Below are 23735 nucleotides of genomic sequence, written 5' to 3'. Positions count from 1 at the left end.
CATAGAACAAAAAGCAGATTAGATTCTATGAATTCTTCAATTACATTGAGCTGATTTCTGACGTGCTGCTCCGTCTTTTCTGTAGTGCATTTCTGTATTGTTTCAGTGATGCACAATAGTTAAGGCGTAGGCTCAGGTTTTCTGGGTCTTTACGTTTTTGGTTGGATAGGTTTCTCAATTTCTTTCTTAGGTTTTTGCATTCTTCTTCAAACCATTTGTCATTGTTGTTAATTTTAGGTTGTCTGCTTAACATTTTTTGATTTGATAGGGAAGCTGAGAGGTCAAATATACTGTTTAGGTTTTCTACTGCTAAGTTTACACCTTCACTATTACAGTGAAATATTTTGTCACGGAAATGATCTATAAGGGATGCGAATTTGTTGTTGCCTAATTGTTTTTTGGTAGATTTCCATCTAAAGCATTTCTTAATATTATTCAGTTCCTTTGGCTTTGATGCCTCATGATTGAGCATAGCTCTGTTCAAGTAGAATGTGATTTTCCTGTGATTTGATAGGGGTGTCAGTGGTGTGCTGTCACCTCCTGGTAGGTGTTTGTCTGTGTGTTTGTCTCAGCACTGTGTGCTGAGGGTGTCAGGTTTTTGTCCAGTTCTGGTATTTAGGTCGCCACAGACTAGTACATATCCCCGGGCCTGGAAACGATTGATTTCCCCCTCCAGGAAGGAGAAGCTGTCTTTATTAAAGTATGGGGATTCTATTGCGTGGATATAGATACCACACATGAGGACATTTTTCTCAGTTGAGATAATTTCCTTATTAATTTCTATCCAGATGTAAAATGTTCCTGTTTTGACTCATTTCATAGAGTGGGTTAGGTCTGCTCTAGTTTGGTGGATGGGACTACCAGCTCTCTGTAACTTAGAGGGCAACCAGTGGGTCCGTCTCCTTTATATCATGTTTTTTTTGTGGAATGTATTTCCAATTTCTTTGAAGTCTGTGTTCCTGCTCTTTAGGCCAAAAGCAGATGACCTCAGACCTTGTATATTGCAGGACGAGATAGTAAAAGCTTTGTGTTCCATAGTGTCTAGTGTTGTTTTTGTGTGGTTTAGGCCCAGACCATCCCAGACCATCTCTCTCTCTCCCCTCTCTCCTCTCTCTCTCTCTCTCTCCGCCCCCCCCCCCCTCTCTCTGTCTCATGTGGAGGTTGTAGGGACTCTGAGGTGTTGTAATGCTGTTGGACAGGCATGTGTCTCTCCATGGTGCTGACGTGACATCCCCTCATGCCAAGACGCCGCTGCTCCGGCACTCGGGAATAAATTGAATGTCTCTGAGAACGGCGTTTGTAAAAACAAGACAAATAATAAATTACCCTGGCCCTCTTCCCTCATCTCCTCTGTCCTCTCCTCTCTCCTTCCCATCTTCTTTCTGCCTCTGTGTGGTTCTGCATTCCGGTAATGCCTTGATTATTCCTTCTTCATTCTTTATTCTTTGTCTCTATCAGTCTTTCCCCTCCCTATCTATTTATTGCGGTCTACGCACAGAGATGTGTTCCTACTGCATGCCTCTAACCTCCCACTCCTCTATCTTTCGTGTTGTCAATACGAACGGTACACACGCTTACTCTCTCCCAACTGTTATTAGGTGGTGAACACACTCGTTCTCCCTGGAGTTGTCTAATCTTCTGCTGCTGCATGTCGGTGGAGACTTGTCCTCATAGCTTCCTATTGGAACAACTGTATATTATCTTTCCCTTTTCTTTTCCATATTGAACGTTGTAGCTGCAGAAAAAATGTGGTAGTAAATGAGGGTATGGACCATGTCTGCGTGTATAGTATGTACAGTATGTGATCACAGTTCAATAGTAGGTTGAAGGGTTTGTCTATATGTCTTCTGTGAGGATGATGAGGACTATTAGGATGAAGATGAAAACAGCAACGAAAAGGGAAGCTCCAATCACAATTAAAAATTTGAGATAGAAGCAATCATTTAGAAATGGCCAAAATGACTGTTTTAAGTATGGACTAAGAGGAATTTGAGGCCTTGAGAGAACAAAAGCATTGAGCATTCTTTCACTGTAAGAAATGTTTGTCATCATCACCTTCTAACAAAATCCCACGCTTTTCCAAGGACATTCATTTTTTATGGTAATTCCAAAGCTTCCCGGGAACGCTGTTCAAGCCTTGTGCCGAAGCTCCGATGCTCTGTCTCCGCTCGCGCTGGGAGCTAGAGACTCAACATGGAGTGAAAAGTAAAGTAGAGCTGGATGCCTGGCTGTTGAATTGCATGGAACAAGACCTGACTACTTAAATCCACTTTGATCTCTGTTTCCTGAAGAGGGGATTGTCTCCTTCGTCCCGTGGTTACACTTTTGTCAGAGTCAGTGCTCCGTACATCAGCCTCCTGGTGAACAACTCGGGCTTTGCCTTTTTACCTCTCTATCTCTATCTTCCCTCTTCTCTCTCACTATTCCTCTATTGCTTTCTCGCCCTCTCCCCTTTGACTTGGTGCAGCCTCTAATTCCCTTTCTTCTGCAGCACATCATCTGAATAAGACTCAGAGTCTCTGTGGTCTACCAGGGCTTCAGTCCACAGAGCCCTCCCCTCCACAGATCCGCTTTTAATGTCCTGTTCTAATATCAGACTGTCACTGTCAATACCCACTGGGCAAAAACTGGTTTAATCAACGTTGTTTCCATGTCGTTTGAACAAAAACAATTCTATGTGATGACGTTGAATCAGTGTGGAAAACTTGAGATGTTAAAACTTCTTGTCAATATGGGGGCACTGTTTCACCATTGGAAAAAATAGTGCCCAAATTAAACTGCCTCGTACTCAATTCTTGCTCGTACAATATGCATATTATTATTACTATTGGATATAAAACACTCTCTAGTTTCTAAAACCGTTTGAATTATTTCTCTGAGTGAAACAGAACTCTTTCTGCAGCACATTTCCTGTCAGGGAGTGAGATTTCAAAAATCGAGGTCCCTGTTCTAAGGTCAGTTTATAAGTCCCCATGTAAGCCATCGGGCTACATGCACTGCATACGCCTTCCTCTAGATGTCAGTAAGCGGTGAGAATTTGAATGGAGTCGATTGCGCAATCTGGGGCCTTATATAAGACCGTGGAACGGATGTACCGTCCTTTTCAACGGTGCGCCTGGCGCAAGAAGACATCACAATGACGTCCGGCAAACGCTTTCGTTTGAGTAGTTCTATATCTCCGTTCATGTTTTTATTCGTTATAGGTGTTAAAGACATCATAAGGTAGTTCATTTAAACCGACTTATAGCAGTTTATAGCAGTTTATTGCGATTTTCCTGGATTTCAATGTGACGTGCGTTCACGAGTTGGACTCCTCTCCAGTGGGTGGCTAACGTTAGCGGCTAATTCGACAGGACAAGAGGACATCTTTCAGCCAAAAGACGATTGTTTTGAAGAAAGGACACCTTGCCCAAGATTCTGATGGAAGCTCAGCTAATAGTAAGCAGTCTTTATGCTGTTAATTCATTGTTCTGTTGAAAAAAGTAAAATGCATGAGACGCCATTTCTTGCAGTGTAGCCTTGCGTTATCGCAGCCTGTATTGCGCAGTAATGTTAATTTAAAAAATGTAATTCAGCGATTGCATTAAGAACTAATTTGCCTTTCAATTGCTGTCCAACCTGTATTTTTTTAGTCAAGTTTATGAATAGTTTTCCATAAGAATAGGTGCCGTTCCAAGATGGCGCTGGACAGATTGCTTGAGATTTTGGACACTATTCTCAATGTATAAGCACGATTTGTGCCGCTAAATATGCACATTTTCGAACAAACTCTATATGAATTGTGTAATATGATGTTACAGGACTGTCATCTGAAGAATTCTGAGAAGGTTAGTGAAAAAATTAATATATTTTGGTGGTTTATACGTTATTGCTATGTTTGGCTTGAATCAATGCTGTTGTAATGTTTGCTATTGTGCTAAGCTAATATAACGCTATATTGTGTTTTCGCTGTAAAACACTTAGAAAATCTGAAATATTCTCTTGATTCACAAGATCTGTGTCTTTCATCTGCTGCACGCTGTGTATTTTTAAGAAATGTTTTATGATGAGTAATTAGCTAATACACGATGGTCTCTGTAGTTTACAATTGGCTCATTCATCCCCCTCCTCTCCCCTGTAACTATTCCCCAGGTCGTTGCTGCAAATGAGAATGTGTTCTCAGTCAACTTACCTGGTAAAATAACGGTAAAATAAAAAATAAAAATAAAAGTTATTCTAGTCGTTTTAGTGAGAGTTGTGATGGGGGCTGCAATAGTAAACTCTGATTTATACCTGAAATATGCACATTTTTCTAACAAAACCTATGCTATACAATAAATATGTTATCAGACTGTCATCTGATGAGGTTGTTTCTTGGTTAGTGGCTATTTATATCTTTATTTGGTCGAATTTGTGATAGCTGCTGATGGAGTAAAAAAAAATGGTGGAGTATGGAAGTGGTGTCTTTTGCTAACGTGGTTAGCTAATAGATTTACATATTGTGTCTTCCCTGTAAAACATTTAAAAAATCAGAAATGTGTATCTTTCATTTGGTGTCTTGGACTTGTGATTTCATGAACATTTTATTATATGATATCCCTGTGGCTTTAGGCTAGGCTATGCTAGTCAGCTTTTGTGATGGGGGTGCTCCCGGATCCGGGTTTGGTAGGCGTTAGAGGTTAATTAATAATTTTTTTCACTTGACTTTTAACCTTAATCCAATTACAAGGCAGCATGTTTGGGTTGATTTCATGTTGAATTCACATTAGTTGACAACTCAACCAAACCTAAATCAAAACTAGATGTTGAAATGACCTCTGTGCCCAGTGGGTACATACTGTATTGACATCCAGAGGTAAGAACATAGTCACTCTGTTCGCCTCATCACATGTCCATGGGATATGGGAGTGGCTGTCTGGAGATCCAGTGAGCTGGTTGTTGTGCTGATAACCAACTCCTGGGGTTAAGGGTGTCGGGTCCCTCCCTACCATTGATGGTCAAATAATACTGGATACACATCTCATAATGGCCTGTGTTGCCTTTAATCAAGCACATATACCAAGGACTGTAACATTGATGGAATGTCCAGCAGAAAGGAAGTCAGCATACACAGTGGAGCCCAGGATCAACATAATACAGACACACTTCTCTATAGTCTTCTGCCAGGCCCAGCCATAGTAGCCATAGCAGCAACAACAGCAGCAACAGCATCAGCAGCAACATCAGCAAAAGCAGAAACATCAGCAACATCAGCAACAGCAGCAACAGCAGCAACATCACCATCATCAGCAACATCAGCAACATCAGCAACATCAGCAACAACATCAGCAACAGGAACAACATCAGCAACATCAGCAACAGCAGCAACATCAGCAACAGCAGTAACAACACCATCATCAGCAACACCAGCAACAGCAACAACATCAGCAACATCAGCAAAAGCAGAAACATCAGCAACATCAGCAACAGCAGCAACATCACCATCATCAGCAACATCAGCAACATCAGCAACAGCAACAACATTAGCAACATCAGCAACAGCAACAACATCAGCAACAGCAGCAAAAGCAGCAAAATCAGCAACATCAGCAACAGCAGCAACAGCACCATCATCAGCAACAGCACCATCATCAGCAGCACCAACATCAGCAACAGCAGCAAAAGCAGCAACATCAGCACCAGCAGCAACAGCACCATCATCAGCAGCATCAGCAACATCAGCAACATCAGCAACATCAGCAACAGCAGCAAAAGCAGCAACATCAGCAACAGCAGCATCAGCAACATCAGCAACAGCAGTAAGAATACCATCATCAGCAACATCAGCAACAGCAACAACATCAGCAACATCAGCAAAAGCAGAAACATCAGCAACATCAGCAACAGCAGCAACATCACCATCATCAGCAACATCAGCAACATCAGCAACAGCAACAACATCAGCAACAGCAGCAACAGCAGCAACAACACCATCATCAGCAACATCAGCAACACCAACAACATCAGCAACAGCAGCAACATCAGCAACAGCAGCAACATCAGCAACAGCAGCAACATCAGCAACACCAACAACATCAGCAACAGCAGCAACATCAGCAACAGCAGCAACATCAGCAACAGCAGCAACATCAGCAACAACACCATCATCAGCAACAGCAGCAACAGCAGCAACATCAGCAACATCAGCAACAACAGCAACAGCAGAAACAGCACTAGTATAATCCTTCTCTGTTCCTGTCCCTGGCTCCTAGTTTAGCTCCACCCCTAAACCTAGATTAATTACCAGCCATAGCAGGGGTATTAAGATACGGCCGCATTAACAAAGTTGTCCTGTATCTTAATTGAATCTACCCCCAGAGAGCAGAATCTGGATTATGTTTACCTGAAATATAAGCAGCTCGCTCTGTGCTGGTACATGGCCTTACTGATAAAACACTGGGTTATTCCTCCCAATCCTAATCCCCACTGTAATTTGTTCCCCCGATGGATGTGGCCAGCGCGATGGAAGCCCCTGATTGGGATTCCGAAACTGGAAAATATTTGCAGGTAGGTTAACGTATTAAAAAGGGAGTGCATTTTTTTACAGGCGCGGGGAGGGGGTATTGTGTCCATAGAGACAAACAAACTATTCGTCCACCAATGAACGAGTTTGCATGTACCAGCTTCGCCAGACAGGCAGGGTTTATCAGACTTGGATCAGAGGTTATAGGGTTTAGATAAGCTATTTCCTACTGACAGTGAATATTCACCACTCCTTTGCTCAATCACTATATACAGTACCATTTACTTCTTTGTTTAATGATGTTGTTTCAATTATGTTTATTTGAAATTGCAATCTCCTCCTGGACCATAAAAGGTGGTGTTTAATGCTGTAACATACAATTTATTCAGAAACATACTGGCCTCTCCTGACGACATTGTTGTATTGCCTATAGTGAGGACTTGGAGCTGAGGGGATGCAGTTCAGATGAAGCACAAGGGCATAGCCCACCTAGGGTCTGTCCCCCGACCTCTCACCCCGTCACCCCACAACCTCTCCATACCCTCCACTCTGAGGCTCTGGTCCCTAGACAGACTGTGCTGGGGCTGGGAGGGTTAGGTAGGGTTAGGTAAGGGACAGTCCTGAAGGGTGGGAGGTCCTACATGAGGGATGACTATGTGTGACTAAAAAAGGCAGGAGGCAGGTCCACAATCCTTTTGTCCTTTACAGGACACCGTACCCTCCCGCTCCCCCTTTCCCCGTTCAGTACCCTAACTCACCCCTTCTCCCCTTTTCCCAGTACAGTACCCTACCTCACCCCTTCTCCCTGTTCAGGACCCTCCTTCCCTCACCCTTCTCCCTGTTCAGTACTCTCGCTCACCCCTTATCCCTGTTCAGAACCCTCGCTCACCCTTTCTCCCTGTTCAGTACCTTCCTCCCTTCTCCCTGTTCAGTACCCTCACTCTCCCTTCTCCCTGTTCAGTACCCTACCTCCCTCCCTCCCTCCCACCTTCTCCCTGTTCAGAACCCTCCCTCTCTCACCCTTTCTCCCTGTTCAGTACCTTCCTCCCTTCTCCCTGTTCAGTACCCTACATCACCCTTTCTCCCTGTTCACTACCCTACCTCCCCCTTCTCCCTGTTCAGTACCCTTCCCCTTCTCCCTGTTCATTACCCCTCCATCCCTCACCCTTTCTCCCTGTTCAGCACCCTACCTCACCCCTTCTCCCTGTTCAATACCCTCCCTCCCTCCCCTTCTCCCTGTTCAGTACCCTCCCTCCCCCTTCTCCCTGTTCAGAACCCTACCTCACCCTTTCTCCCTGTTCAGCACCCTACCTCACCCCTTCTCCCTGTTCAGTACCCTTCCCCTTCTCCCTGTTCATTACCCCTCCATCCCTCACCCTTTCTCCCTGTTCAGCACCCTACCTCACCCCTTCTCCCTGTTCAATACCCTCCCTCCCTCCCCTTCTCCCTGTTCAGCACCCTACCTCACCCCTTCTCCCTGTTCAGCACCCTTCCCCTTCTCCCTGTTCATTACCCCTCCATCCCTCACCCTTTCTCCCTGTTCAGCACCCTACCTCACCCCTTCTCCCTGTTCAGTACCCTTCCCCTTCTCCCTGTTCATTACCCCTCCATCCCTCCCCCTTCTCCCTGTTCAGTACCCTTCCCCTTCTCCCTGTTCAGTACCCTTCCCCTTCTCCCTGTTCATTACCCCTCCATCCCTCCCCCTTCTCCCTGTTCAGTACCCTTCCCCTTCTCCCTGTTCATTACCCCTCCATCCCTCACCCTTTCTCCCTGTTCAGCACCCTACCTCACCCCTTCTCCCTGTTCAGTACCCTACCTCACCCCTTCTCCCTGTTCAGTACCCTTCCCCTTCTCCCTGTTCATTACCCCTCCATCCCTCCCCCTTCTCCCTGTTCAGTACCCTTCCCCTTCTCCCTGTTCAATACCCTCCCTCCCACCCCTTCTCCCTGTTCATTACCCTCCATCCCTTCCCCTTCTCCCTGTTCAGTACCCTTCCCCTTCTCCCTGTTCATTACCCTCCATCCCTCCCCCTTCTCCCTGTTCATTACCCTCCATCCCTTCCCCTTCTCCCTGTTCAATACCCTCCCTCCCACCCCTTCTCCCTGTTCAGTACCCTTCCCCTTCTCCCTGTTCAATACCCTCCCTCCCACCCCTTCTCCTTGTTCAGTACCCTTCCCCTTCTCCCTGTTCATCACCCTCCATCCCTCCCCCTTCTCCCTGTTCATTACCCTCCATCCCTTCCCCTTCTCCCTGTTCAATACCCACCCTCCCACCCCTTCTCCCTGTTCAGTACCCTTCCCCTTCTCCCTGTTCATTACCCTCCATCCCTCACCCCTTCTCCCTGTTCAGTACCCTTCCCCTTCTCCCTGTTCATTACCCTCCATCCCTCACCACTTCTCCCTGTTCAGTACCCTCCCTCCCTAATTCCATCTTCTTGTTCAGTACCCCCCCACCCCACCCCATTCCGGAATAGTAAAGATGGCGCTGATAGAGATGGCAGTTTCGCTTCTATTCCTTAGGAAACTGTGCAGTATTTAGTTTTTTTATGTATTATTTCTTACATTGTTACCCCAGAAAACCTTAAGCGTTATTACATACACCTGGGAAGATCTATTGGAAATCCGATAGACGTCAACTTACCAGCACAACCAGCACTACAACCAGGAATACAACTTTCCCAAAGCGGATCCTTTTTCTGCACCTCCCAGTGCATTCAAACTGATTCCAGAGGCTGACCCAAAACTATACCGTCGTAGGAGAGGGTGGCGGAGCGGTCTTCAAGTAAGGCTTCAGATGCGCGCATACCACCCACCGCTTCTGACTATATTACTCGCTAATGTCCGGTCCCTAGTTAAGAAAGTCGACGAAGTTAGGGCAAGAGTTGCTTTCCAAAGAGATATCCGGGATTGTAACATACTGTCACGTTCCTGACCTGTTTTCCTTTGTTATGTATTTGTTTTAGTTGGTCAGGGCGTGAGTTGGGTGGGTTAGTCTATGTTTTCTATTTCTATGTGGGGTTTTGTGTTCGGCCTGGTATGATTCTCAATTAGAGACAGGTGTGTATCGTTTGTCTCTGATTGAGAGTCATACTAAGGCAGCCAGGGTTTCACTGGTGTTTTGTGGGTGTTTGTTTCCTGTGTCAGTGTTTGGGCCACACAGGACTGTTTGAGGTTAGTCACGTTTGTTGTTTTGTATTTTGTAGTGTTTTCTTGTTATTTACATTAAACATGTACAATTACCAATCCGCATCTTGGTCCGATCCATGCTCCTCCTCGTCTGAGGAGGAGAACGACATTGACAACCTTGACACATACTCTGTTTCACGGAAACATGGCTAGCTTGGGACATGCTGTTGGAGTCAGTACAGCCAATGGGATTTTCAGTGCATCGCGCCAACAAGAATAAACATCTCTCTGGTAAGAAGAAGTGCGGGGGTGTATGTTTCATGATTAACGACTCATGGTGTAATTGTAACAACACATAGGAACTCAAGACCTTTTGTTCATCTGACCTAGAATTCCTCACAATCAAATGCCGACCATATTATCTCCCAAGAGAACTCTCCTCCATTATTGTCACAGCCATGTATATCCCCCCGCATGTGGATACCAAGACAGCCATCAAGGAACTTCAATGGACTTTATGCAAACTGGAAACCATATAACCTGAGGCTGCATTTATTGTAGCTGGGGTGAACGAGTTTATAAGGAAGTGTATAGGAGATGTTGTACCCACTGTGACTATTAAAATCTTCCCTAACCAGAAACCGTGGATTGATGGCAGCATTCGCAAAACGGAAAAATCGCACCACTGCTTTTAATCATGGCAAGGCAACTGGGAATATGGCCGAATACAAACAGTGTAGTTATTCCCACTGTAAGGCAATCAAACAAGCAAAGTGTCAGTATAGAGACAAAGTGGAGTCGCAATTCAACGGCTCAAACACGAGACGTATGTGTCAGGGTCTACAGACAATCACGGACTACAAAGAGAAAACTAGCCCCGTCGCAGACATCGACATCTTCCTTCCAGACAAATTTAACAACTTCTTTGTGGGCTTTGAGGACAATACAGTGCCACCGACGCTAACCACTACCAAAGACTGTGGGCTCTCCATCTCCGTGGCCGACGTGAGTAAAACATTTAAACATGTTAACCCTCACAAGGCTGATGGCCCAGACGGCATCCCTAGCCGTGTCTTCAGAGCATGCGCAGCCCAGCTGGCTGGTGTGTTTACGGACATATTGAATCAGTCCCTATCCCAGTCTGCTGTCCCCACATGCTTCAAGATGGCCACCATTGTTGCTGTTGCCAAGAGAGCCAAGGTAACTGAACTAAATGACTGTCGCCCCGTAGCACTCACATCTGTCATCATAAAGTGCTTTCAGAGACTAGTCAAGGATCATATCACCTTCACTTTACCTGTCACCCTAAACCCACTTCAATTTGCTTATCGTCCCAATAGGTCCACAGACGACACAATCGCAATCACAATGCACACTGCCCTAACCCATCTGGACAAGAGGAATGCCTATGTAAGGATGCTGTTCATCGATTACAGCTCAGCTGCAATCCCTGGGTCTCGACCCCGTCCTGTGCAACTTGGTCCTGGACTTCCTGACGGGCCGCCCCCAGGTGGTGAAGGTAGGAAACAACATCTCCACTCTGCTGATCCGCAACACTGGGGTCCAACAAGGGTGCGTTCTCATCCCCCTCCTGTACTCCCTGTTCACCCATGACTGCGTGGCCATGCACGCCTCCAACTCAATCATCCAGTTTTCAGACGACTTAACAGTGGTAGGCTTGATTACCAACAACGACGAGACGGCCAACAGGGAGGAGGTGAGGGCCCTCGGAGTGTGGTGTCAGGAAAATTACCCCACACTCAATGTCAGCAAAACAAAAGAGATGATCGTGGACTTCAGGAAACAGCCAAGGGAGCATCCCCCTATCCACATCGAAGGGACAGCAGTGGAGGTGGAAAGATGAAGTACCTCGGTGTACATATCACCAACAAACTGAAATGGTCCACGCACACAGACAGCGTGGTGAAGAAGGCGCAACAGCGTCTCTTCAACCTCAGGTGGCTGAAAAAATGTGGCTTGTCACCGAAAACCCTCACTAACTTTTACAGGTGAACAATCGAGAGCAACCTGTCGGGCAGGATCACCGCCAGGTATGATAACTGCACCGCCCACAACCGCAGGGCTCTCCAGAGGGTGGTGTGGTCTGCACAATTCATCACTGGGGGCAAACTACCTGCCCACCAGGACACCTACAACACCTGATGTTACAGGAAGGCAAAAAATATCATCAAGGACAATAACCACCCAAGCCACTGCCTGTTCACCCCGCTTCCATCCAGAAGGCGAGGTCAGTATAGATGGATCAAAGCTGGGACAGAGAGATTGAAAAACAGCTTCTATCTCAAGGCCATCAGATTGTTAAACAGCCACCACTAGCAGAGAGAGGCGGATGCCTACCTACCAATGTAAAATCATTGGCCACTTTAATAAATGGAACACTAGTCACTTTGATAATGCCACTTTAAGAATGTTAACATATCTCACATTACTTATCTATGTATGTACTGTATACCACACTATCTATTGCATCCTAGCTGCTCTGTCACTGCTGATCCATATATTTTATATTTATATATTCTTATCCCATTCCTTTACATTGTGTGTATTAGGTTTTGTTGTGGAATTGTTAGATATTACCTGTTAGATACTGCTACAATGTCGGATCTAGAAGCATAAGCATTTTGCAACACTCGCAATAACATCTACTAACCATGTGTATGCGGCCAATAAAATTTGATTGATTTGATTTGAAGACTTGAGGAAGGGGACACAGGTGAAGGGTAGGGCAGTGAAGGGGTCCACTGTTGTCTCAAAGTTGGCATGGTGCACCCCCCGCTAGTGTATCATGTGCTCAAGGCAGGGTTGGTGAGCTGGAATGATGCGGGCTGAGGGGGACGTCACCCCACCCATCTGGTGAGCTGGAATGATGCGGGGCTGAGGGGGACGTCACCCCACCCATCTGGTGAGCTGGAATGATGCGGGGCTGAGGGGGACGTCACCCCACCCATCTGGTGAGCTGGAATGATGCGGGCTGAGGGGGACGTCACCCCACCCATCTGGTGAGCTGGAATGATGCGGGGCTGAGGGGGACGTCACCCCACCCATCTGGTGAGCTGGAATGATGCGGGGCTGAGGGGGACGTCACCCCACCCATCTGGTGAGCTGGAATGATGCGGGCTGAGGGGGACGTCACCCCACCCATCTGGTGAGCTGGAATGATGCGGGCTGAGGGGGACGTCACCCCACCCATCTGGTGAGCTGGAATGATGCGGGGCTGAGGGGGACGTCACCCCACCCATCTAGTGAGCTGGAATGATGCGGGGCTGAGGGGGACGTCACCCCACCCATCTGGTGAGCTGGAATGATGCGGGGCTGAGGGGGACGTCACCCCACCCATCTGGTGAGCTGGAATGATGCGGGGCTGAGGGGACGTCACCCCACCCATCTGGTGAGCTGGAATGATGCGGGGCTGAGGGGGACGTCACCCCACCCATCTGGTGAGCTGGAATGATGCGGGGCTGAGGGGGACGTCACCCCACCCATCTGGTGAGCTGGAATGATGCGGGGCTGAGGGGGACGTCACCCCACCCATCTGGTGAGCTGGAATGATGCGGGGCTGAGGGGGACGTCACCCCACCCATCTGGTGAGCTGGAATGATGCGGGGCTGAGGGGGACGTCACCCCACCCATCTGGTGAGCTGGAATGATGCGGGGCTGAGGGGGACGTCACCCCACCCATCTGGTGAGCTGGAATGATGCGGGGCTGAGGGGGACGTCACCCCACCCATCTAGTGAGCTGGAATGATGCGGGGCTGAGGGGGACGTCACCCCACCCATCTAGTGAGCTGGAATGATGCGGGGCTGAGGGGGACGTCACCCCACCCATCTGGTGAGCTGGAATGATGCGGGGTTGAGGGGGACGTCACCCCACCCATCTGGTGAGCTGGAATGATGCGGGGCTGAGGGGGACGTCACCCCACCCGTTTGGTGAGCTGGAATGATGCAGGGCTGAGGGGCACGGCACCCCACCCGTTTGGTGAGCTGGAATGATGCGGGGCTGAGGGGGACGTCACCCCACCCGTTTGGTGAGCTGGAATGATGCGGGGCTGAGGGGGACGTCACCCCACCCGTTTGGTGAGCTGGAATGATGCAGGGCTGAGGGGGACGGCACCCCACCCGTTTGGTGATGCAGGGAGAGAGGATAAACAAATCCACCTACCTACACAACATCTGTACCAGTATAGAAGGACATAACAGCCTCTCCCACCATAGTCCCCACAGACTAGAAAACCCATGCATGCTCTGGGCTACGCTCCTATACAGTCTCATCTGAAGAAGGATAGCTTAAGATATGAAACAGTGTAATTATCACAATCTCACCGTCTCTCCCACCTTCTCTCCATCTTCCCTCTCTCCTTCCCGCTGGCCCAGACTGAGCCCTCTGTAGTGGTGCTCAGGGACAAGGTAGAAAGAGAAGACCACCCAGGGCCAAATGGAGAGCCCGGAACAGTCAGTGTGTACTCAACCTGAAATCCACCCCTCTCTCTCCAGTGGCAACGAACCAAACGGTGTGACCGTCTGTGGTCACGCTGTGCCCAACTCTCCTCACTCGGCTCACCCGACCCCGGTCCCCTTGAACAGATGCTGGGAGTGTTGCGTGCACTCACAAGGGGGGAGGAGGGTTAATTGGGGTAGTAGTGGGGGTTAATTTAAATTAAAATTGTAACTAATGGAGGTCAGGGAAGCATCTGCAAACACCTGATTAAAACAAATGGTCCTGCCAGTCAAAACTTTATCTTGGTCAGACCCTGGCAGAGCATCCTGGAGAGGGAGAACGAGAGAGAGAGAGAGAGGGGGAGGGGAAGAGGAGTAGGGATTACTACTGGGGACACTTGTTAGCGTAGCATCTGTAGGGAGAGGAGAGGGTTAAGAGAGAGAGAATGTACTGTATGTGTCTATCTCTGTCTTCATCCCTGTGGAGGAGGGAGGCCAGGGTAAACAAACTGTTATCCTTGCAGGAACCCAGGCTTGCTGTGCCACCCCGCTGCCACCCTGCTCCACCACGCGTGCCACAACAGTTCCCAACATCTGGTGCGGGCCCTCCAGGAGAGCACTGGGTCCCCAGCGCCCCGCCGTGGCTAAATATGGCGCAGGGTTACGCTGCATGTCCTTAATCACTTAGCCGCTGTCTGGCAGCCACCACACCGCCGCTCCCTTTCCCTCTCCTTCTCCCTCCACTCTACACTGCTGCATGCCTGCCTCGAACATCACTGCCAGACATCTGCAGGCCTGCCAGGCATCTCTCTCTTTCCCCACGCTCGCTCGCTTTCTTGTTCCGCTGCCTCACCCACTGTTCCCTCTTTCCCTTCTCTGCAGCTCCCTGTTTTTTTCCTGTTCCTTTCTTAGCTCACCCTTTTCTTGCATTCTATGCTCTCTCTCTCATTCCTGCTTCTCACTTCTCCCTTACCTCTTTTTCTGCCTGTCTTTCTCTTTCTCACACTTCTCTACTCATTCAATGGTTTTCTTACTTCTCTGCTATCTCTATTCTCCCCCTTCCTATCTCTTCCTCTCTTCTCTCCTCTCATCTTCTCTCCTCTCTACCCCTCTCCTCTTCTCTCATCTCTTCCCCTCTCCTCTTCTCTCCTCACGTCCACTCTCCTCGCCTCTCCTCTCTACCCCTCTCCTCTATTCTCCACTCTTCTCTTCTCTACTCTTCCCCTTCTCTCCTCTCTTCCACTCTCCCCTTCTCCCTTCTCTGCCACTCTTCTCTTCTCTACTCTTCCCCTCTCCTCTTCTCTCCTCTCTTCCCCTCTCCTCTCCTCTTCTCTCCTCTCTACCCCTCTCCTCTTCTCTCCTCTCTTCCACTCTTCTCTCCTCTCTACCACTCTTCTCTTTTCTCTTCCTCCCTCCTCTCCTCTCTTCCACTCTCCTCATCTCTTCCACTCTCCTCTTCTTTCCTCACTTCCACTCTCCTCTTCTTTCCTCTCTACCCCTCTTCTCCCCTTCTCTCCTCTCTTCCACTCTCCTCTTCTCTCCTCTCTACCACTCTTCTCTCCTCTCTTCTCGTCCCCTCTCCTTTTCTCTCCTCTCTTCCACTCTCCTCGTATCTCCTCTCTACACCTCTTCTCTCCTCACTTCCTCTCTCCTTTTCTCTCCTCTCTTCCACTCTCCTCTTCTCTCCTCCCTACCCCTTTCCTCTCTACCCCTCTCCTCTCTTCTCCTCTTCTCTTCTCTCTTCCACTCTCCTCTCTTTCCTGACTACCTTGCGTGTGGTAGTAATTGTTGGCACCATGTGTCTGAGACATGTGGTTAGCCTGTCACCTGGGAGATTGGCCCTTCAGAGAGGCTGTCATCACATTGAGGGGTATAGTGTCAGATCTCTACATTAGTTCATGGAAAGGCCATAGCAGCATCATCTCCATTGTTAGAGCACCATGCTCTGTAACATGGAAACATATTCAAATTCCAGTTGGTTTGTCTTAATGGTTTGCTGGCAGTGCCGCCTCAATTGGAAAATGTTTGAAACTGCTGTACACACACACACACACACACACACACACACACACACACACACACACACACACACACACACACACACACACACACACACACACACACACACACACACACACACACACACACACACACACACACACACACACACACAAACAAACACACGTGTCACCCATGGTCCCAGCAGTGCACACTAAGCCAGGGCTCTCCATGAGAAGCAGCAGCTTTATAGAGCTTTGCCCCAGGCTGCACCTGTTTACCCGATACACACCACTCGCCCACGCATCACAACACTGCAGATGTGTGTGTGTGTAGTAGCAGGATTTGGAAGCTTGTATTTAGCTGCCAGGAGTCACGGTGATGAAGTAGCAGTGATAAACTGATAGATTGGCTGCCAGCGCCATGTTTGGGGGAAGGAGGTGGAGTGGGGGTCAGATAAACGTGGCAGAAGAAAAGGCTTGCAGTGTTGTGTGGCTTCATTACACTCCAGACCTGAGGAAATTACAGGTGGAGAAGGAAAGAGAAAGTGGAGGTGGAGACAGAGAGTAGGGACATGGAAAGAGAGAGACAGAGGGAGGGAGGGTGTGCATGGTGTAACGGCAGTCCTCCTCCTCTTCATCTGAAGAGGAGGAGTATTGAGGGAACCAAGGCGCAGCGTAGTGAAATGACATATTTATTTAACGAAATCACGAACTTGATTAAACTAACAAAAACAACAAACGGTGTAGACAGACCTAGACTACGTACTTACATAAAACAAGAAAAACGCACGAATAGGAACATAGGCTACACAAACCGAACAAACCGTAAACAGTCCCGTGTGGTGTACAGACACAGACACGGAAGACAATCACCCACAACGAACACTGTGACAACGCCTACCTAAATATGACTCTTAATTAGAGGTATGGGGGGGGTTATGTCACGTTCCTGACCTATTTCTGTTAGTTTGTTATATGTGTTAGTTGGTCAGGACGTGAGTTTGGGTGGGCATTCTATGTTTTCTGTTTCTGTGTTGGTTTTTGGGTTGCCTGGTATGGCTCTTAATTAGAGGCAGGTGTTTGGCGTTCCTCTAATTAAGAGTCATATTTAGGTAGGCGTTGTCACAGTGTTCGTTGTGGGTGATTGTCTTCCTTGTCTGTGTCTGTACACCACGCGGGACTGTTTACGGTTTGTTCGGTTTGTGTAGTCTATATTTCCTATTCGTGCGTTCTTCTTGTTTTATGTAAGTTCGTCGTCTAGGTCTGTCTACACCGTTTGTTGTTTTTGTTAGTTTAGTCAAGTTCGTGTTTTCGTTAATAAAATGTAATTTCACTACGCTGCGCCTTGGTTCCCTCAATACTCCTCCTCTTCAGATGAAGAGGAGGAGGACTGCCGTTACACATGGTTGTTTGTTTGTGTGCACATCTATATCTCTATGCTACTGAATCTGAAGAAGAAATGTAGAATTTAGAAAAAGGCTCTTAGGAAAACATCTACCAGAAAAAAACTCTTAAAAGTAAAGACCCCTGCCAACTAATATCAACACATATTTCCTTTTGGAGAAATGTTTACCTTCTGTAAGTTTAAGAAATATTGACTTGTACCTTGCAATTCTGTTACCAAAATATCTTTAAGGTATTTTCTAATTTCTCTCCCTCGTGAGGAGGGAGGATGATACAAGTTCACAGAAGTAACAAGTAATGGTAGACCTACCAATTATATACCGTAGTTATAGTGATTTTACTGGTATCAATTAAAATGTGTAATTCCGTTACTAAATTGATAATGGAAATACCCAAAAATCGTTAACGGAATTACTGCAACTGAATTGGCTACAATAGGAAATCATAATAGTCAAAAACCACAGTTGGGTTACCTGCTACTGTCCTTCATCCCACTGGCGTACTGTTATGTTCAGCTCATAACTGTTTGTCTTTCTGTTGTCTGGTAACCCAAAATGGTTAAAACAGTCTGTCTGGACAACCCTTCCCTCTCTCTATCTCTCACTCTGCCTCTCTCACTCTCCAGTTAATGTCACCTCTCCCACCTTTTATTGACACGTACCAATGAGCCCCCTCTCTTTCCATTTACTGTAATCAGCATTCTCACCCACTGAGCACCGACAGACACAAGATATCCATGGATGTTGAAAATAGTTTGTGATGTCCAAAAGTTGTGAAATGAGAAGAATGACATTCATATCCATAATTATGCCTTTCTGTGTAGTACAGATCAGGGACCCATAATGCAATTCCATTACTGTAACTCCGTTACCGGGTGTAAATCCGCTTCACTTACTGTAGTTCAATAACCCAAATATATTTCCTCTAAGTCAATGATGGAAACTCTGGCATACCTGACAGCCCATTATTTCTGCAGTTATCAATGAGTGTTCATTCGGGCCAGATACATTATTTAACTACAGTTTTTACAATTGGCTCATTCATCCCCCTCCTCTCTCCTGTAACTATTCCCCAGGTCGTTGCTGCAAATGAGAACGTGTTCTCAGTCAACTTACCTGGTAAAATAACGGTAAAATAAAAAAATAAAAAAAATAAAAAAAACGTAGACACATACTGTAAAAAACTGAGGGAGATTTTACCAAAAATCTCTTACCAAACTGTGCATCTGAAAAGTTCTTCCATATTTATTTTGTAAAATCTTCATTATAAATTGTTAAAAGTAGTCCTTATACATAGAGTTGTATGGTTCGTTAAACTTTGAAATCAATGGTTTTTGTTTGGCATACATATTATGTTAGCAATCTGAGTCTCAGCGCAATTCCTTTATTATGGAATTCCCCAGATGCTCTTATCCGTAATATATAATGCAGTGCCTGTATTTGCTCAAGTAGAAATGAGGAAATCTCCGATCTCTGCTTTCTAACGTGTGTATTATCGCACCCTGCCAGAGTTACACCAACACCTGGCTTCTCTCTATGAACTCTTCATATGTTCAACCCTTACCCTTCCGCACATGCATTCCCCTGAACACCCCTGCCCTCCCCTTCCATCAGCCCGAGTCACCGCTCTGGGCCTTCCACCCTCCACCCTCCCCACACCTGATTTCCATCCCAAATAGTGAAGCTAATCCTGGCCTGGATCACTCCTGTGCATCCATACACACTTCACACATCCACAATGATAGAATGGAAGTGATGAGGTGGAAATCTGTTGTCTATAGGGGTGGGGGGGAGCATGTGTTACAAGGCTATCTGCACATCAGAGTGTTAATCTGTGCTAGCGATGCCACCTGATATGGTGGGTAGATGGGGGAAAAAGGGGCGGCCTTCATGCCTACCTGTTCACTCCTGCCAGGCTCCTCAGTCTCTCCCTGCCTTGTGTGGCGCGTGCCTTTGCCCTTCTGTGTCTCATGTGCTGGCACAGTTGGCACTCTCTGTGTGTGTTGACTCATCCCTGCTTCCCTGTGTTTGTCAAGACAGAGACTTGATGTAGTAACACATTAGTGCGTGTGTCTTCACCTCTAACTATGTCTGTCAAGGCAGATTAGCTCATTCCACCCATGCAGGTAGCCATATGTGTGTGTGTGTCCTAGCTTCGTACTGTCAGGTGGCTCCCGTCCCACACACTGCACTGCTGAGCGCTGGGGGCCCGGGGGCCTGGCCATCTGCCACTGTGTGACTCCAGTCTGTGGGGAACCACAGGCAGAGAAAGGAGCCTCATGGACCCCCAGTGGTCTGTTGACACACAACACAGTGTGTTTGAGTGTGTTTGTTGGAGGGGGGGAGGGGTGTAACTGCTAACTGTGGAACAAACCAAACTCTGTGAATCCCTCCACACAAGCTCACACAGTATAAATAACAGACATACAGTGTATGCATCTACAGCAGATTTGTGTGCCCCTGGGCCAAAGCTCATAGTTACATGTGTTGTATCAGGGCTATGTTGCAGTACTATAGTACATGGATAGCAGCCTGTGGACATTAGTTAAATATGTCCTGTCACATATGTGGACATTAGTTAAATATGTCCTGTCACATATGTGGACATTAGTTAAATATGTCCTGTCACATGTGTGGACATTAATTAAATATGTCCTGTCACATATGTGGACATTAGTTAAATATGTCCTGTCACACATGAACGTAGGGGTGCAACTTTGGTTTTGGAAGTGGGGGGGACATGTCCCCATTGAAAGTTGTGCCCATGTATGAACACAAGTCACCTGATTCTATTGCATCCGGTGGTTATCAATCTTATACACTACAGTGGCCGACGCAGTACTCACTGCACTCATATGATTGGTTCTTAAATGTCACCCGTATGGGCTGTTCATTCATTCCACAAAACTAATTGGGTAAAGAGTGTGTATACAGTAAGTGTATTTAAAAAGAGAGAACCTTCTTATCCTCCTGATTCTGTTCCCAGGAGCGAGAGGTGCTCTTTTATTTCCTCCTCCAGAAAGGTCAGACACCGTGTTCTCCCTCAATTGATTATTTAAATGCAGCGTGTGGAGCGATGGGGGAGAGATGGGAAAAAGACAGGGAGACACAGGGGAGGTGGGAAAGGCAAGGGGAGAGATAGAAAAGAGACAGGGAAAGACGGGAAGTAGGAAATGCAAGGGGGAGAGATGGGATAGAGACAGGGAGAGACGGGGTAGATGGGAAAGGCAAGGGGAGAGATGGGAAAGAGACAGGGAGAGACGGGGGAGATGGGAAAGGCAAGGGGAGAGATGGGAAAGAGACAGGGAGAGACGGGAAGTAGGAAATGCAAGGGGGAGAGATGGGATAGAGACAGGGAGAGACTGGGAGGTGGGAAAGGCAAGGGGAGAGATGGGAAAGAGACAGGGAGAGACGGGGAGGTGGGAAAGGCGAGGGGAGAGATGGGAAAGAGACAGGGAGAGACGGGGAGGTGGGAAAGACGAGTGGAGATATGGGGAAGAGACAGGGAGAGACGGGGAGGTGGGATAGAGACAGGGAGAGACGGGGAGGTGGGAAAGGCGAGAGGGAGAGATACGGGAGACAGGTGAGATGGAGGAAAGAGAAAAATGGGGAGAGACATAGGGAGGTGGGAGAGAGACGGAAGAGGGATGGGGGAGCGAAGGAGAGAGGAGGGGGAGATGGGGGAGAAACTGAGATTTCAGACCTCAGGATAAGACCCAGATACCGACAGTTCGAAATAAAAAAAGTTTATTTACAAAACAGGGGGCAGGCAAATGACAGGTCAGTAATCCAGGGCAGAATCCGTAAAGTACAGAACGGCAGGTAGGCTCAGGGTCAGGGCAGGCAGGGGTCAGTAATCCAGGGCAGAATCCGTAAAGTACAGAACAGCAGGTAGGCTCAGGGTCAGGGCAGGCAGGGGTCAGTAATCCAGGGCAGAATCCGTAAAATACAGAACGGCAGGTAGGCTCAGGGTCAGGGCAGGCAGGGGTCAGTAATCCAGGGCAGAATCCGTAAAGTACAGAACGGCAGGTAGGCTCAGCGTCAGGGCAGGCAGGGGTCAGTAATCCAGGGCAGAATCCGTAAAGTACAGAACGGCAGGTAGGCTCAGGGTCAGGGCAGGCAGGGGTCAGTAATCCAGGGCAGAATCCGTAAAGTACAGAACGGCAGGTAGGCTCAGCGTCAGGGCAGGCAGGGGTCAGTAATCCAGGGCAGAATCCGTAAAGTACAGAACGGCAGGTAGGCTCAGCGTCAGGGCAGGCAGGGGTCAGTAATCCAGGGCAGAATCCGTAAGTACAGAACGGCAGGCAGGCTCAGGGTCAGGGCAGGCAGGGGTCAGTAATCCAGGGCAGAATCCGTAAGTACAGAACGGCAGGCAGGCTCAGGGTCAGGGCAGGCAGGGGTCAGTAATCCAGGGCAGAATCCGTAAAGTACAGAACAGCAGGCAGGCTCAGGGTCAGGGCAGGCAGGGGTCAGTAATCCAGGGCAGTGTCAGGAGGTACAGAAAGGCAGGTAGGCTCAGGGTCAGGGCAGGCAGGGGTCAGTAATCCAAGGCAGTGTCAGGAGGTACAGAAAGGCAGGTAGGCTCAGCGTCAGGGCAGGCAGGGGTCAGTAATCCAGGGCAGAGTCAGTAAAGTACAGAACAGCAGGCAGGCTCAGGGTCAGGGCAGGCAGGGGTCAGTAATCCAGGGCAGAATCCGTAAAGTACAGAACGGCAGGCAGGCTCAGGGTCAGGGCAGGCAGGGGTCAGTAATCCAGGGCAGTGTCAGGAGGTACAGAAAGGCAGGTAGGCTCAGCGTCAGGGCAGGCAGAATGGTCAAAAACCAGGAGAAGAAAACTAACGAGAAACTGGAGTACGTGAAAAACCATTAGTAGGCTTGACGAGACAAGACGAACTGGCAACAGACAAACAGAGAACACAGGTATAAATGCACAGGGGATAATGGGGTAAAGGGGCGACACCTGCAGGGGTTGGAGACAAGCACAAGAAAGTTGAAACAGATCAGGGTGTGACAGGAGAGGGAGCTAAGGAGATAGGCCTACCTTCCTTTAGCCATGGTTAAAGTACTTAAAACAGTTTGCTATTCACACGTAATTGTATTGTAGCTGCTGTGTGCATTGTGTAGGACAACCAAAGAGTGTTTGTGAGGACGAGCCTGTTTAGTTGTGTTGTTTTTGTCTGCTCTGTGTACTGTGTGTAAATGTTTGTGAATCTCTGAGTCTAACTTTAATCTGTATTTGTGTATGTTTTACTTTTAATCTGTTCCACATAATTTTCAACCCCACAGAACATTCCGGCATTGGCAATGCATTGGCTCTCTAACTACACGGCCATTGTCTCTATGATGTACTGTGCACTTTGTCCAACGCTACAGTCGTTTTCTTTTTTGTGCTCTGTCTGTACAGCTTCTGTCTCCATCTGTTTGCAGCTTAACAAATGTTAGTGAATCGTAATGGCTATTCATTTGGCTTTCACTGCGTCTCTGTGCATAAGAGAAGCATCTGGAGCATTCATTCATACCAATAAAATGCAAGATACACAATGAGTACTCAAATATTGCAATAAAGTGCTATTTCCTTTGTGGGCAATGCCCTAGCTGGGTAGTCAAATACAACCCAACTGATAAGAGTTAGCCATGAAACAACTGTCTATTGCCTTCTGTCAGGCATGACGTTGTATTTTTCTTACAACTCTGGGCATCTACTTTTCCATGATAGAAAGTTACATTTAGCAGTGATGGGGCTTTAGCACTCTCTGTCTCTCTCTCGCTCTCTCGCTCTCTCTCTGGTGAGCTGGCGAGTGTAGCAGCACCTATTGACCAGGGTTCTCTGTGAATGATGACACGCGTCAGCTAACAGATTAATAACGTTCATCAAGCGTTCTGCACCCTGCTGCCACACTCTGGTATTGACCCGTTCTTCAACCCTCCGCTCACGTCTCCCCCTCTCTCAGCCCGGCCCCCTCCATCAACTCCTATCAGATCAACATTTGTCTCATGCGTCGACCAAACTGCCACACATTCCCATCGCACCTCCAGATCTAGTGCAATCCCCCTACACACACACATATATATACACGCACACATACAGTTGAAGTCGGAAGTTTACATACACTTAGGTTGGAGTCATAAAAATGTGTTTTTCAACAACTTCACAAATGTCTTGTTAACAAACTATAGTTTTGGCAAGTCGGTTAGGACATCTACTTTGTGCATGACACAACTAATTTTTCCAACAATTGTTTACAGACAGATTATTTCACTTATAATTCACT

The sequence above is a fragment of the Salvelinus fontinalis genome, chromosome 33 (genome assembly GCF_029448725.1).
Source record: "Salvelinus fontinalis isolate EN_2023a chromosome 33, ASM2944872v1, whole genome shotgun sequence".
Lineage (NCBI taxonomy): Eukaryota > Metazoa > Chordata > Actinopteri > Salmoniformes > Salmonidae > Salvelinus > Salvelinus fontinalis.
This window is presented reverse-complemented; position numbering follows the sequence as displayed.